The sequence below is a fragment of the Cupressus sempervirens genome, chromosome 9 (assembly GCF_028749045.1).
Source record: "Cupressus sempervirens isolate cs-2001-9-10 chromosome 9, ASM2874904v1, whole genome shotgun sequence".
Classification (NCBI taxonomy): Eukaryota; Viridiplantae; Streptophyta; class Pinopsida; order Cupressales; family Cupressaceae; genus Cupressus; species Cupressus sempervirens.
The window spans coordinates 147,716,537-147,734,613 of NC_143126.1; positions in this window are offsets into that span (position 1 = coordinate 147,716,537).

Consider the following 18,077-nt stretch of genomic DNA (forward strand, 5'->3'; position numbering starts at 1 on the left):
AGGGCCTCAAAATCAATGTTGGGCCTTCTCATCTAAATGTGCAAGGGTTTTAATTTGAGATTCATTTATTTCTTTTCCCTCAGCTGGTTATTTTTATTGGACCATAATTCAAGGTGAAATTTGAATTATGGGTCCTCACATTACTCTGTGAACCTCACCTTGAAGCCTTTATATAAAGACTCTCGTTTGCATCTATTTACAACTAGAATCAAGAGATAACATAAGCATGCAAGTGATCATGAAATGAAGATGCAAGATTGGTAGAAAATGTTATATAATATTGTGCTATTATTTATATTCAACATTTTTATGAACACATTATTATGAATATCTATTTGGAACAAGAGAGAGCCTATCTTCCTTGATCTGACATTATCAATATTCAAGAATTCAAAGATACAATCATGGGGTAGAAATTATAGATTATGAGTTTGGTAGGAGTATTTTAGCCTTAGGGGCTTGGTATGCATTCTTATTTTATTCAAATCTATGCATTTCTTTCTCATACATATTCATGCTAGGATTTTAATCGAGTGGATTAAATCTTGACATTGCACATTCAATGCACACACACATTCTATTACATCTGGCTATTTGTGGAGGTGGAAATCACAAAAATGAGGCTTTGACTAATGTAAAACCTTATATAGCCTAAAAAAACCCCATTTTCAAATATATGTAGGTAGTGTTTTGAAGATCAAAGTACAGATTTGGATACCCTTTTCGGAAAGCTTTTAAGATTCATGAACAGAATTTTCATCAAAGCAATACAAGTCAAGGTCAAATTTTTGGGGCACAATTGTGCCCCAAGGTAATATTGTGCCCTGCCATCTGGGTAAAGGTCGGCCTACCTTCAAAAGGATAAATTTTTTCTAGGTTTTCTCCATCTCAACATTTCTAGTCAGTAATAAGTTGCAGATTTTCCAAAAATTGTGCACATGCATTAGAAGATAGGTATTTCTAGATTAGTGCTATTTTGAGGTTTCTATCTTATCTTGTCCAATTTCAATAATTTCTATTACTTATTCCATATTAAATCTAAAATAATATGTGAATAGTGGTGAATGTTAGAAACTAAGGTACATCTATTGATGCTACCAATATGGGCTAGAATTTTATGGGATCCATTATTACCCTATTCAATTATTAATAGACACTTTTTCCCAAAACAAAAATTTTCTTTGCATTATTTAATACATTATAAACAAGGAGTTAAAGAAAATTTTAGGGATTTTATTAGTATATTAAACCTTTTCATGCCTATATTTATTATCTTATTCCTGATGTTGATAGTCAACACATGTATATTAATTTATAATTTGAAAAAAATAATTAGAGATAATATTCTCTTTACTGATTTTTCCTCTTTTATACAATCATGTGTAATGCTTCATCATTATCAACTACAAGTGAGTAGGTTAGAGAAACACTCCAATGGCTCCTATTACCATTGATACGAGTAATGTCACATCCCATCTTAACAAATTTCATGATCCTAATAACTACATCAAGATCAAAAAATAATCTGACATAGTAGATAATCAAGTGGAAACAACATCCAAAGGTGTGGCTCCTTTGTCCTCTATTTTCAGACCTAAGCATAGTTTTACTCATTAATTTATTGGAACCTTTTGATAGTGTGGTGACATAGTTAATAAATCCTAACATTATTATGATTCCTCATAACAAGCCTATTGACCCAAATAAACCTCTTCCTCTAACCTTTGATTCCAAATCTTTATGCCAATACTAATGTTAAATTGATCATGATATTGAGAAGTATTATTATTTAATGAACATTATCTAAGGCCTCATTTATTCTAATGATATATATGTTGACATTGATGATAATATTAATCATGAAGAAAAATCAGGCACACCTCCTAATCTAATTTTTTATTTATTTATAATAATTTTATTTCATCCCATTCCACTAATAAATACTATTTTACAATCTTATTCTACTACAAGTAGTATTTATCATGATAAAGTTGAAGAAGATGACCATGTTGAGCATATCTATCCTAAAATAAAATCTAAACCTTAACCTCCACTTTACATCAGCTTTGATCATGTTGATATTATTATGACACCTAATTGTCCTCTTTCTATGGTTTCTAGGGTCTCTAGTAATCCTTCCCATGGTATCTTGATTGATCCTTCTTCCACAAAGAATATCATAATTGAAGAACATCTTTTTAGTTTACATTTTCTAAAGGATATTTTTATAGGAAAAAGGTCTTAGCCTAATCAATGTTACAATGCTTTATTGAGTAAATTATTAGATTCCTTATAACATTCATTTATATGGTCATTGATTAATTATTCTCTTTTTGAAATAAATCATTGGTTTGTCTGACTTTGATCATACTGCTCTTTTTCCCCAATTTGTAAGACTCCATGCCTTGGCTAAGATCATTGTCATTACTAATATATTTGATGATGTTTAACATTAAAAAATCCTTAATAACAATGCTTGCTATTTTTAATGATGAAGGAATCTCTAACAAATTTGATGTGATTTTATTTATTTTGGATTTTTAGAATCATTGATGCTCTTAAGGATACCATTAAACTTAATAAATGAAAAGTAATCATTGATTAACTCTTTTCAAGGATTGATTGCTTATAACTTTATAAGTATTAGTTTACCTCTTTTGAATTTATAATTTAATTAGGAACAAGGAGTTATTTCTCAAGAAAAAGTCTTCACCGCCTACTCCTTTGATGACCAATGAATATGCTTCTTTATTTCCTTCTTGATATATGCTTGATTATTATATATTCATATTTTTCCACTATTTGTAATGTATATTCAAATTTGGAATTTAATATCAAGTTGGGTGTGCTTATATTCCAAAGGGCATATATTATTACTTGTGAGTCTCCTTCAATTACTAATTTTTTTATCCATATTTTTAGACTAAGACTTAGTCCTTCAATCAAAGCTTCTAATAATACTAGTTTAAATTTGATAAGATGCCTAAAAATTTAGACTGTTTAGTAATCCATGTACTGTTATCAGAGTGGATAATATGTCCTAGACTTGTTAGTCTTGGATTTCCTCTTGATGCCTCATCAAAATTGAATTTTTCCAAACCCACTGAAGGAGGTTCCCATTTGCAATCAATTCTAGCTTGTTCATCAACTTTTGAGTAGGTTATTGGAGGATTGATTAGCTTGAACCAATTTTTATGCATTTCAACATTCTAATCAAAGAAAGATCCTTATTTTTTTTAGTATTTATGATATTATTATTTTCTACTTCTATAATACTTGCTTCAATGTTACTAAGGAATAATGTTAGATCCATACTTTCATTTGTGAAAATTATTTTGTTTCTTTCTTTTCATATTTCCCAAAGCGGTATGGAAGGAGATAATTTGCAAAGGTTATTATAGACTTTAGAATTTCTAATAGTAGGTAGGTTGATCATTTTTCAAAAATTTAGCTATAGACTTGTTCCTTCGTTGAATATTTGCTAGTGACGGGATAAATGTATAGTAGTTTTTGAATCTTTTTTGTATAAAAAACATCTTGTCAAACCCTCAAAAACCATCTTGGAGAGAAAAAATCCATCCTTGGGAAGACATGCATAATCCTAGCAAAGCTTGAGAGGGATGTCTATCTTTTCCCAATATTGAGAATCAATAATCATTAGTATCCTCTTTTTATATTGTATCTCCCACTCTTTGAGTCAACCCAAATTAATTTATCCTTCCTATATTTATGATTAAATTATCTATTTTCTAGTATTTATCTATAATATTTTTCCTAAGTTGATAGATTTGTCTCTTCAATGGATTTCCTTTTCCATCCTCTCTATTGACTATTATTACTTATTTGTCTATAATCACTAACATGATGTTCCCATTAGTTTGTTAGTGTAGATTTAATATTATCTAGAAGATTTAAGCTATCAAGAGGAGGGAATCCAACCCATCAATGTTCCCAAAATAGGGGTTGTCAACTGTGCCTGATATCCCAACTAAGATTGTTGGATATAATGGGATGATATTGCACCATGAAATTCCAAGTTCTAAATCCTTTACGGTGATTTTTAGTTTGAAATAGTGATAAGGGATCATAACTATTTAAATATTTGTGGAATACTTTTATTTTATTTTATTTTATACTCTTCATACATTTTCCAAAATAGTTGATCTCCTAGGGCTTCATTTTTCCAACTTAAATTTTTAATACTTAACCCTCTAAATTCTTTAGGTCTCCAAATTGTATCCCATTTGATTAATGCTTGTTTCTTTTCTTATTTTATTCCTTTCCGAAAGTAATTCCTTAAGTTACTCTCTAGCTAATTTTTAACTATTTTAGGAAGGGGTAGATACGACATATGATATGTGGGACTCATTGAAAATCCAAATTTAATCATTGTTGTTCTGCTAATTTTATTTCCCTTTCCATCTTTCCATTTTATTTTTCTAATTTATTTGATATAAGATTCCAAGTTTGACTTTCTCTTATCCCTTTTTCCATTTGTATTCCAAGGTATTTAAAACGAAAATTTCCTCTTTTATATCCCATTATATTGCATATGTTTCTTTCCAATTTAGGTGAAGTGTTTAGGAAGTGCAAGAATTTTCCTTAGAGCAAAATCACCCAATATTAAGGAACTCAAGCACAAGAACAGAATAGACTAGAGTATGATCAAAATAACAATATAGTATTCAATTAATCTACAAGTACACTAGGAGTGCCTATATATAAAGGCCTTTGGAATGCTTTTAGAATGTCTAGGAGTTAGCACACTGATAAGTCTTACAACCAAGCACATGTCCACTAGGAGTGGATTATCCTTCATTAAGCACAAAAGTCAGTGCAATGATGAGAGGATAATCCTACAAAGGTGTAGCATGAAAAATAATGTTGTAGACACCATATGCCTAATTAATAATGCAAATAATTGTGTTGTCTACATGACAACTCAGTTAATTATGCAAACTCCAATGTTGTAGACACCATGTGTTTAATTAGAGTTTCTTACTTCTTTGTTGTCAACATGAAAACTCATAAAAGTGTAGAAACTCCTAAGTGTCAACCTAATAAATAATTAAATAATACATTGACCTAAGTAAACTTAAGTAAAGTGTAAATAGTGAATACTTATTTACACCAATAGGAAGAAAACCTCTAATTTATTTGAATTTACCCTTTGCTATGAGGCTTCCATGTAGGTTGCAATAATTTGTTTGAAATTCCTATCCTCCTCTCTTGTACTTTCTTTCAGGAGGATATTATAATCTCTGGATTGTTGATGAGTTATTTTTAACTTTCCTCAATTACTCTGATATGCCTAATTTTCACGTTTGATTGGGCCTTTCTAATTGCTTTTCCAAATGCTTTAGTCATTATAAGAAATATGAAAGGATATATTGGATCTCCCTGTCTAATACCTCTTGATATGCTAAAGTAACTTTTAGGTAAACCATTAATCAGAAGGGATATGTTAGGATAAGAAATGGAGTTAAAAATTAAGTTAATCCATTGATATGAGATGTTAAAAGATTCCATAATCTTACATAGAAAACATGTAAGCCTTTTAGATATGTAATTTTATTAACATACATGATTCTTTATTGATTTAAGTCGAGCACAATTCATTCCTAGGTAATAACAATGCCATCAAATATTGATCTATTAGGAGAAATTCCAATTTGTTCTTTTTAAATAGGCTTAGGCAAAAAAAAATTCAACCTTTTAGCTAGGGCTTTGGAGAGTATTTTTTATTTTTTATTACATAGTTTTATAGGTCTGAAATCCTCAGGTTCCTCATGTTCTAGTATTTTAGGTATAATTACTACGAATGTATTATTTATTTCCAATAAGAGAATTCCTTATTTTTGGGTTTCCTCAATAGCCTTCCATTAATCTTTACATAGAATGTCTCAACATTTTTGAAGACATAAGGCTTGGAAGCCATCTGGGTAGAGGGATTTGTCTAGGTTGTGATTAGAAAGGTATTCCTTTATTTCTTCTACAAAGAATTTCTTATTAAGGTATTTATTGTCTTCTATTGTTAGTAATTTTGGTATTATACTTTTCATTTTATTTTGAGCTAATATATTAGATGAATCATTATTATTCAACATATTGGTATAGTAATCCATAAGAAATTTTTTTATTTGGTCTATTAATAGTGATATTGTCGAAGGATTTTTTTTTTTTATTCCCTTTAATTAGCCATTTCTCTTGTGATTTTTGTTTCCTATATATTTCTTCTCTAGTTAAAATGTTGTCTTGCTTTTCCAGAAGTTCTTTTTTTCTAATATTTTTTTTTTTAATATATTTCATTATTTATGACATCTTCATTGTGCTTGTTTAGTTCTTCTTTATTTTCTAATTCATCTTTAAATATATTATTAAAATTCTATTTATTCCATTGATTATCATTTCTTTAGTTTTTAAAAAAATTCTACAAAACAAAACATTTTTAAACATTCAAAATTACTTTCTTGACACCAATATTTTATGTTTTTAAGGAAACTATCATCTAAAAACTACATTTTTTTCATATTTTAAAGGATTCCTTGATGGTTTTTTTATGTTCTCCCACTTCTAATCTAACCCCGAAGTGATTAGATCTTGTATTAGGGAGAATCATAGAATTGAAACAAAAATTGAAGGTACCTAGACCACCTTTGAAGATAAATCTATCTAATCTTTCTATTGTATGGTGAAAACCCATTCTTTTGTTGTTCTATGTAAATGCTCCATTAGAGGTAGAAATGTCAATTAGATTTTTATTAGTAAATCATTCTTTAAGTTCTATCATTGATTTAGTTACTATTTGCATCCCACCGTAATTTTCTTCTAAATTAATAACAGTGTTGAATTTTCCCCTTATAAAAAATTTTCTATCAAGTTTGCTTCTATAAAATTACTAATTTCATTCTATATTGTTTTATTATCTCCATTTTGTATAGGAACATACACATTTATTAGAATGAATTGAACTTTTCTTTTAAAAGTTCTAATTTTCCCCCATCCATTTCCTATTGGATATTAGTAGTTTGTAGTCATTTTTTCTCGAATCCCAAATAACTCCAAATCCTCCTAATGACCCTGTGGATTCAATCATTTTATTTTTCTATGTTCCTAGTTTCTTTCTTAGATTTTCTATATCTTCTTTATTTAATTTTGTTTCTTATATATTAAAATAATTTTTGATTCAAATAGGGTTAGATTACATTTGAACAGGGGATTTTTGTTGGGAGCATTTAAGCCCCTAACATTACATGTCATGAGTTTCATGGTGTTGTGGGAAGATACTTCCCCTTCACTACATTTATTAGATCATTAATCTTCTTTTGATTATCTGTTATTCCAAAAAGTGTTCTAAGTTTGGCTAGGGATTTCCTCCTGCATTTTTTATTTAATTTTTCCACATTTTGGGTGTTCTATGCCTTCCAATGTTGCCACAATGCCTAACTTATCTAAATTAGAATTAGAATTTAATACACTAATTTCTATTAATTTATCTTCATTTTCTTCCTTTTCACTTAATCCAGTATCTAGAATATTGTCATCTCCATCTTTATTTAATGTTTCCAAAAGCTCAAAGTGATTCTTAGTTTTTTTTTTTTTTTTTTATAATTTTGTTGGTGTTATCTAAATTCCAAATTCTATTGGAAATGATTGCAAGGATCATGAATGAAGAATAATGGAACAAGTAAAGAATGTTTACAATCATTGTTTTGTCATTGATGTCAAACTTTCTACTTAGAGGAATGACAATTGCTTAAGTGATCCAAGTACTATCAATTGGTTGATTGACAAGGAGGAGGAAATCAATAAGATGTAACTAGGACACCTAGAGAAAGGTTGAAGTTATGATGTTGAAAAGAAACATAAGGATCAACTAAGCCATTCATAAAATAATGTATTGATGACATACTCTAAGACACAGAGAATGGACACACTAAGACACATCAAAGATGTAAGGCTTAACTAAGTTATTTGAGAGAGCCAAGTGAGTTAGTTAGAGCAGAGAAGATTCTTAGTTGAAGTCGAGCAAATTCAACTTCAGTATGTGCTGAGAAAACCTTCAAGTGCCAAGTAACATAGGAATGTTTAGGTGCCGAGTAACACAGGAAAAGGACTTCAGGTTCCGAGCATAAAAAAAAAGGGTAATGGATGTCGAGAAAATTTCTTCATGTGTCGAGCATCAGTAAATGCAGTAGAAGTTGAGTAACACAGAAGGAGTTGAGCATCAGTAAATCAATGATGTCAAGTTGCTGCATTATTTGTTAAGTCAAAGATTCACCAGATCAGTAATGATAAGTTTGTTACATTTAATTTTGTGAATTAGTTGGATGATAAGGATGATGAGTAGATGTCACAAAATTCTATGTAAACTATGCAAACCAATTCAAGGCGAATGCTGGTGGACTTATCATGAAGTTCTAGAAGAAGTAATTTGGAGGGAAAACAATACCATTTTCTGAAGATCAAATCAAGATTTGAGTGGGAAATGAAGAACATAACTTCTTTATAAGGAGCCAAGAGAAGGCGAGTGTGAAGTGTCAAGAAGAGGACACAGTCAAGAGTAAGTACAGAGCATCAAGACTCTGAGTTGATCAAGTGGCCATAACGTGCATTGGCATAACGGGTAGAAGAACTCAAGGAGATAGATCTTGAAGGGTGAACAAGCTGTTAGCACTACAAGGGAGAAAAGCCAAGCAAAGAAAGGAACTGAAGAATGATAAAAAATCTGCAAGGTTAGGGTTGCAATCTTTATTAGGTCATAACCCTTCTAATACTCTCCTACCATTGTATTAGATATTGAAATCCTACATTGCTAGGTTAGCGTAACAGCTAGGTGGATAAGCCTTAAAAAAAGGATAGAAGATCCCCAAGAGAAGGATAAAGAGATCCTCAAGAGAAGGATAAAGAGATCCTTGGGAGAAAGATAAGAGATCCTTAGGAGGAGGATAGGAGATCCTTAGAGAGGGATAAAAGATTCTTTTGAGAAGGTGACTGTAAATCCCATGGACTTGGGTGAGCCTAATAGCTCTATGTAAATCCTTTAATAGGGTGACATTCTAAGTTGAATGCTCTTAAGTCCTCTAACAGGGAGCACTCCTAATAGGGTGTAGAAATCCTTTAACAAGGTCACATCTGACAGTGTGTAAAGTCTTTAACAGGGCAAACCATCAGAAGTGGTTGAAATCAATTGCGCAGTTATTTTGTGGGTGTCAGTTTTACCTTCTTATTCCTGGAGGGTTTTTGGGTTACCAAAATCCTTTGTGTTATGTGGTGATGCATGATTACTTTTCATGATTGTTTAATGTTTAATTGCATGCATGATAAGAAAGTTAAAAGGATGGAAAGTTTTATTGGACATTATTGGACCTTGAATAACTGATTCACCCCCCCTCTTAGTTATTCTAAAGAATTCTAAAAAATTCTTCCCATTCTTGAGTAGTTTTTACCACATTCTTCTTCATACTATCATTTTCCAATGCATGAGTTATTTCCTTCTGACTTTAAAAACTCATAGCTGATCACATAAGTCTCTATCTCTATAGGGATATGGTTGGGAGTTTTCTCCTTTATTCCTTCTAATTGCTGATGGTAATTTAATATATTGCGTTCTTCAAATAGACTTTTTCTCCTTCTTGGGTTTTCCAGAATTTAGACATTTTTTATTTTTTTGTTTATTTCTTACTCTATTATCCAACTGATTTTCTATTGCTATTAAAGGTCTTCCACTCTTATCTTTCATCCCATTTGAATTTTCTATTTCTATAATTTTTTATGTCATTTCATTTATTAAGAATTATTTTTTCTTCATCTATTATTTATGAATGGCTAGTCTTATATAACTTTCCTCTATTATTTTATTATTTTGTTCTAAATCATGGTTATAGATATTTACATTCCTAGGTGTCAAAATTCCTGGTTTGTTCTCTTCCTATCCAACTAAATCTTCCTTGCTGGTATTTTCTACAATATTCGTGACATTAAAATAGTCACTAAATTCTATTCCTTCCCTATTCTAGTCAATATTAGAGTTTTTAGTTGTAAGTAGATGCTTCCAAGATTAGTTATGTTTTAAATATCTTTTTCAACTTCTTTTGGGGGTAATTGGTTTTTATTTTATTATGATCTTTTTCCCATAAAATTATTTGATTGCTAATATCATTTTGGATTAAAATGAGGTCCTCTACAAATTGTCTATATTTGCACAAGTTTTCTTTAATATCTTTTCTATACATACTTTGTTATCTATAATGATCGCACTGTTTTGGTTCGTTAATGTTTTCCTTAAAGTTATTTTCAAGGGTTGTTTTATCATCCCCATATTAAGTTTTTTAATACTAATCCTAGGTTGGTATCTTATTGTTGTTTAGGCAACTAATGTTTTCTTGTTTTTTGGTCATTTCCTCTCCAAACTATTTCCCCATCCCCAATAACTCATGTTGGGCAATAGGTTTCTCTAGCATGACTAGGTTTAGGTGTTCTTGTATGATTTTGATTTGGTTGTTCCAATGTAATCTTAGGTTTCTTGATCATCTTTACTTATTTTGGATCTTTTTCTTGATCTTTGTTTAAATTGGTGATTAGTAGAATTTATATCATTTTAAAATTAGAATTTCTATTATATTTTTAAAAAAATGATTCATTAGGATCTTTATTAGTTTCTCACTCTAAGATTGCTATGTTGTGAATTTCTCCCTGCATTTAGTATAATTTATTTTATACATTCACTTTTTGGTTATAATTTTAATTGGTATCAAACTTAAGCATTCTAATTTAATATTCACTAAAATCTTAACATCATTGGTTTCCTTAAAGTTATTTTCAAAGCCTAAAAATTATCCAAAAAAAAGTCCTATATATTTTTTCTATTATGTGGAAGTGTAACAATTCTATATGTAGATCTTTACTTGTGATCCATCTTGGTATATTTATTTTTTCCACAAATTTCTCATTCATTTCAGGGCTCCATCAAAAGAAGTTCACACTATAACCCTTGTAAAAGAAAAGGGAACTTGAAATAAACTTTTATCTAATAATATTACTTCTATAATGAAGATACACCATAAGACTTGAAATGGCCGAGATACTTGCATGTTCATAGAAAAATTTTGTAAACCATTTTTCTAGATTCAAGGTCATTCCAATATACAAAAATTCAATAATTCTCACAATTGAACTATCATTTTTTACTATTCTCATTGCTAATAATTAGGATGTTTTCCTTTTTATTCTAAAAATTATATGTATTGCTTACCCTTGTAAATTGATCTCTATTAGGCCTTTCTATTTCTGGGGGTTCTATTGTGTTATCCTCTCTATTATTACTATTCTTAAGAATATAGGGTTTCTTATTTTCCAAGTTTTATGTTGAAGTTTTATATTCATATGGATGATGTTGATGACCAAGGGTTTTCCAATAGTTCCTTAAGTGCTTTTTGTTTTCTCTGTAACCCATTTTTATGTTAGTCTTCTTATTTTTAAGGGTCCTATACATATTTAGTTTTTGAGTTTGAAGTGGTTTGAGATTGTCTACAACTTTTGAATTTATAGGGTTTTTTGTGGTCTTGTATCTCTTAGAAGAAACCCTAATTCATTATATATCAATGTTTTCTTGCTATTCGTATTATAGATAGGGTACAACGGATCCTTTTGTAACCTAGATGAGGATGTTCAAGATTTCTAATAGAAATTTTAGGGATAACTCTATTGTAGTAATAGATTTTACTAACTTTAATTTATCTACTTTATAGGGTTTATTGATTATATCCCAATTATTTTATAAACTATTATGTGCCTTAATATCTACTCTATTTAAATATCTACTTTCTATTTTTCTCTAAATTTAGATTTAGGATTTGAAACCATACCTTTTCCTTGTGATACCTATTTTGAGAATTCCCTTGTTCTTGATAATTACTTCTTTGTGAACTGGCATTTGATTCACTACTTTTTACATTCACTTATTTTGGGCATACCTCATTTTGCAGAAAAATGCTTGTTTCCTTTCAAAGACTATCTTTATCATTATTTGTTAATCTTTATTGCATACTGGCTTATTTAAGACTTTTTTCCTTAGGGCTTTGGTTTCAAAATATTTCCATGGGTTATTTTGGTTCGGACAATGTACCCACATCCATATGCAAGACAATAGACAACATACTCACAAAATGTGACACATGGTATATCCTGGGAAATCCTCATTGAGTGAAAACCCTAGCCTTCAAAATCATCCATCACCATGTATTATTCAACAAAATACCAATGTAATACGACTATAGAAGCCTTCAAAGCCATGACCACAACCAAGAAATCCATGTTAACGAGCATGAATCCACACATCCCATGCCATACTTCCAACCTACACATATTCTCCTTTGGCTAACATGTCAAGCCTCACCATGCTTGACTTTCTTTTTTTCCTTTTCCCCTTACCTCTACAACTACCCTTGTGGTTTCTTATATAGTAGCAATCTATAGAAAAGCACCAAGTAGTATTACATAAACCATGTGATACCTATCCCATTGATGCCATATTTTTATTGGACATTTAATTTTTCCCCCAATATTAAATAATTACATCAAATATTATCATAATGTTACAATACAAATCATCAAGGATATCCCATGGGAGTATCTATATGTTGCTCATCCATCTACGTGCCCTATGTGAAAAATTACATAATAAAATAAAAGAATACAATAAACAATATTATGAAACGTGTGCAACACACATTATCTCAATAATTTACCATTTGATGTATACATTACATAGGGTCAATTTGTAGCCACATTAATGAACACGAGAAAATCCCTCCTAGCACATCCACCATCATGGATCAAAGTACACCATGTACTCCATCTTGGTACCTAAAAAAAACTCAAAGTATCCAACATCTCAAATATAAATGATGCCACCTCCTATTATGCACTACCACCAAACATACATAGAAGTCATCCAAAGAGAAAACTACCCAACCTATCACATTCAAATCATAGAATCGTGTACCAACTAAACAATGTCAAGTACGAACACTTGATACAAGGGTAATCATTGTTGGAAACCATTCTCCTATTATATATTGTCATTGATATTTACACAAGTGTCAATATTAATTGAGAAATGTAGAGTTTTTAGTATTCACATTGTATATCTCACTATTAATGGAGTAGTCAAGTAAAGAAGACTTTTCAGTATTAACCAAACAATTGGTTGATATAGAGATTCATGCTTACAGTATTGATCGAGTGGTAGGGCATCAAAAAGGTTTACATTATTGATTGAGTGGTTAGGCATAAAAGGTGTCACAATGTCAACCAAGCATTTAATCATAGTATTGACTGAGTGACAATAGAATACATTTTTCAAATACTTAATTAATTGAGGTTAACTATTTGGATGTTTATTAATGTTTTGGAAGAGTATTCAAGCCAACTTTTCTAAATCGTATGATATATAAAAAGGGAAAGTTTTGAAGATAATAGCTAAGAAATGGAATATGAAATAAGATGGATATGTGAGTAAATGAAAAAGGAAAAGTATAAATGTGTGGAAGATAGAATGAAAAAAACATCTAACCCAAAAGGATCTAGAAGTCAAGCTAGAATAGAGATCTAAATCTGCAAAGAAAGTTACTTCATAAATTAGGTCAAAAATGATGTTAATTTCTAACCATTGTAATAGTAATGAAATCTCTTTAAAAATTTAACTTAACATTCATTTTGTAAATCCTCTAATGAGGTGACATTTTAGGATTGAAGTGTTTGAAGACCTCTAACTAGGCCACTCCTAACAGGGTGATCTAAATCCTTGAATAGGGCCATACTTAAAATTTTGTTTTGTAACCGTTAACAAGAATGACTCCTAACAGGGCTCACTTCATAAGAGTGAAGATTATTGTGACTAGTTACAAGGTGGTTTTTCCCAAATTGGGTTTCCATGTTAAATCTTGGTGTCATCTATGTTCATTTAATCTACTTATGCTATATGTTTCTACAACTAAGTTAGTAAAGAGATAAATAATCTTAATATTTCTTTGTTAATCGAGTATCATTAATATTCTAATGTTAATTGAGCTAGTCAGTATTGGATGACTAGTGGAAGTTTATATTGACATCTAAGGGACAAGGATTTGTTTTTGTGGTAACTAATTCACCCCTCCCCTCTTAGTGACTCTCTTACATTTCTAAAAAATCATATGTATCCATGGTTTTCAAGTCTCCATAGTTGAAATAGCACACACAACAAGTGCCAACCATCCAATTATCTATACCTCGAAAGGTATACCAAGTGCATCACACTTTGTCAACATATCTAATCTATAAGCTGCAATTAAAAGCCTCAAGAAAAATATCTGCCACATATACACCAAGAAGGTCCCTTTGCAAAAGATAACATCAAATCCATAACCAATCCACTCAAAACATCTCAAAGCAATAAATCCATGTAGTGTTAAGGACATCTAGAACATATATAAACTAATAACCTACAAGGACAACTCTGGTAGCAAGTCTCTGAAACTCTCTTAAGTTCTCCACAACCAAAAAAGGAAAGATATAAAGGAATAACTTTGCCATCTCTCACATAACATACATGAACACAAACTAGTGATCACAATCTCCAACCAATCTCAAATCCAATATAAGTAAAACTGAACATCAAGGAACATAACCAAGAGCAAAGAGAAACAATGCAAATCATACCCTGTATCATGCCCTTCTATACACTCCTCTACATGTCAAGTGTTCCAAGGATCATCTTATCCATATAACCCCTACCAAGAAGCCACAAAAAAACCCAAACCATACCATATAACCAATCATGGATGTAAGCCTCTCACAAGAAGATCAAACTCATAAACCATTCCTAAACTAGGAATGACCATTCCTAAACTAAGGAACATGCTTAATATAAAACCATTTCCCAAACTCAACTAGAATAACAACATATGCACAAGGAGGTAACCAATGCTAAACCATCTCTCAAATGAACCCTCTAGAACTAACTCATGTATGATAGCTCGGGATCCATATGAATGAAAGTCAAGCATAAATATAATGCACCTGAGAGAAACAATGGGCTATACCTCTCAACTAGTAAACCACCAAGTAGACTAAGAGTGGGGAATGAGAATGATAATCACTTGATATCCAAGCCTCCATTCAAGACTCATCTAAGAACAATTTCCTCTCAAGGCTATATGAGGTTAATTCCTCTCAAACTTCTTGTTGAAACCAAATAATTGCCCCAAAAAATACTTCTCTAATCCAAGATAAACCAAAATCACCACTACCTCTAAGTATCCATGTTCACCTATAACCAATAAATACATGCCAACTCCAAATTCACTATAGAAATATCATGAAGTATACAAAAAATGATCAATGTACCCAATATCAAGAAACTAAGCCAAGATCAATGTTGAAGTCCCAACTGTGGCCTTAGGAATATAAACATGGAAACATGATCTACACCATCTCAACCAAAGAGATAACATTCTCCATATGTACATACCATAACATGTCAAAACTCTAAACTCATATCAAGAGTATACCATGAGATAATAATGAAACTATTCTAACACCAAGAATAACATGTTAAATAAAAGCATAAACCACACCTTTACTAAGAACCTAATTAGTCATCAAGATGCAACCATCTCCACACATCATGAATAACCAAGTGCACCATGAAAATATAAAAAATGCTTCTAGAGAAATAGGATCTAAGACATTCTCCAATGCTTGCAAATAATCAATAAATATATCAATGCCAATAAATCCCACTCATTCATATTATCGAGTTACCCATGACATCATAAAATCTATCTCTTACATGAGGATCCCCCAGTTTTGCACACACACAATCAAAAGTATTAGTCCAAGTGAGATCAAAATCTCCAAACCAAGAAGATACAAACCAAACCAGGAACTAGTCTTGCACTACCACCTCATCTTTGCCACAAGCTCCCGCTAAACCATGTATCCAATATATCCATGACATCATGATGCAAAACCACCATCTAACCATGAAAATAAAAAAAGGTATCTAACTATCAAAGAACTCAGAATGCACATCATGAGCTTCTCAAAAAAAATCAAATAGCCATGATCCTCAACCAAGAAGATATAACACCATGATCAAATAAGGAATCTAAACCAATGGTCACTAATTAATTACCTTATATCCGATCATGTCATACCAAAATCTATGGCACCATGATCACATCCATGAACTAGGCATCTAACTCTCAAAGTGTCCAACCAGTAAGCATAAAATTGTCAATCACAATCCTCCACCATGATTGTACTTAGTGACAAAATTTCATTGCCTCTACATGAAGAAAAATTGACAAATTATGTGACTAAGCACATAGAAAATCCAAATCATAACACTAATTTGAATATATATAAATAATAAAAGATCAATGAGAAAAGACAACCCATATCCAAGTCATAAATGCAACCTATAAGCATAGACCACACACAACACTATGAAACTTGTAAACCCAACAAGTCATCATACATATCCAAACCAAACACCAATAACCATATCATGATGAGGCCAATCTGAAATATAAGTTGAGTATATAGACATAAAATCTCAAATCTCCAAAATATTCAATGTCATAAACTCACAATGTTACCATAATAAATATAAATCATAAACCATTTGGATCATAATATCACCTAACAAACCATACCAAACCTACCCCAAATCTAAACCAATGTGTAGATCTCTCCAAGAGCTTTATATTGACCATTCAAAGTCCAAAATTTGACTTGGTATGCTTAAGTTATTCCCATATTTGTGCTAAAAAATAATAACATTTAACATTTAGGCTATTAAAACCTATAAAAATATCAAAATCATAGAATCAAACCTACACCAAGTTGTAGTTCTTTGAATTATCTTTCCAATATTTGTAATAAGTCTAACTATTACAAATGCTTTAGAATAACTGAGAGGGGGGGGGGCGGGGGGGGTGAATCAATTATTCAAGGTCTGAATGTCCAATTAAAACTTTTTCATCAAGTAAAGTGAGCCTTTAAGACATTTCATTCATCCAAGCTTAAATTTTTCCTACTTAACAGGTTACTAAAAATCAACATGCAAACATAACACATGAAAGATCAACACATAACACAGTGATTTACGTGGAAACCCAATTTGGGAAAAACCACCAGTAACATGCTACTCAATTCTTACTCTTTTGAAGTGATGCCCTATGAAAGGCCTACCCTATGAAAGGCCACAATACACTATTAAATGTGACCTGGTTAAAGGATTTAACCACCCTGTTAGAAGTGGGCCTAGTTAGAGGACTTTAGAACATTCACTTCAAATGCCACCCTATTAAAGGATTTACAAATGGATGTTAAATCAACCTAAGTCCACAAGATTTAACCCTAGCTTGCATAATTGTTAGAGAGTAACAAGAAGTGATTTTGACCTAATACAACTCACAAGTTAACTTGTAGATATCGGATCACAGTTTAGCTCTTCTTAGTTTGCCTAGCTTTCAGTCTCTACAACTCTAACAACTTGTCCTTCTTTCAAGCTTTGTCTCCTTGAGTCTTCATGCTCGATGTACCTATACAATCTCCTATATGACCACTTATCAAAGCATATTCTTTGTGCTCTGATCTTCCTTCTTCTCTTGATGTCTTCTCCTTGACACCTTTCAACCACTTTGCAATTTTGGCACACCAGCATCTCTTACTTCTTGGCCCGTGACTCCTTAAATAGAAGTCTAGAATTGCTTTTCCCACTTGATTCTTCCCTCCTTTAATTTCAATTTGAATGGATTAGGTAGGATTCATTGAATCTAACCCATATCTTGCTCCTTCTAGAAAGATCATGAAGAATCCTCTTGAATTCACTCAAAATTGATTTACATAAAATTCTATGCCACTAGCTCATCATCCTTATCCTCCATCTAGTTCACAAAATTCAAGGTAGAAATTTTTTTGGTTCAAATATGGTGAATCTTTGACTTTTCTAATAATGTAACAGCTCAACACTATTGAAATTCTAGTGCTTGGCACATACTGTGTTACTCGACATCAACTATGTTTTA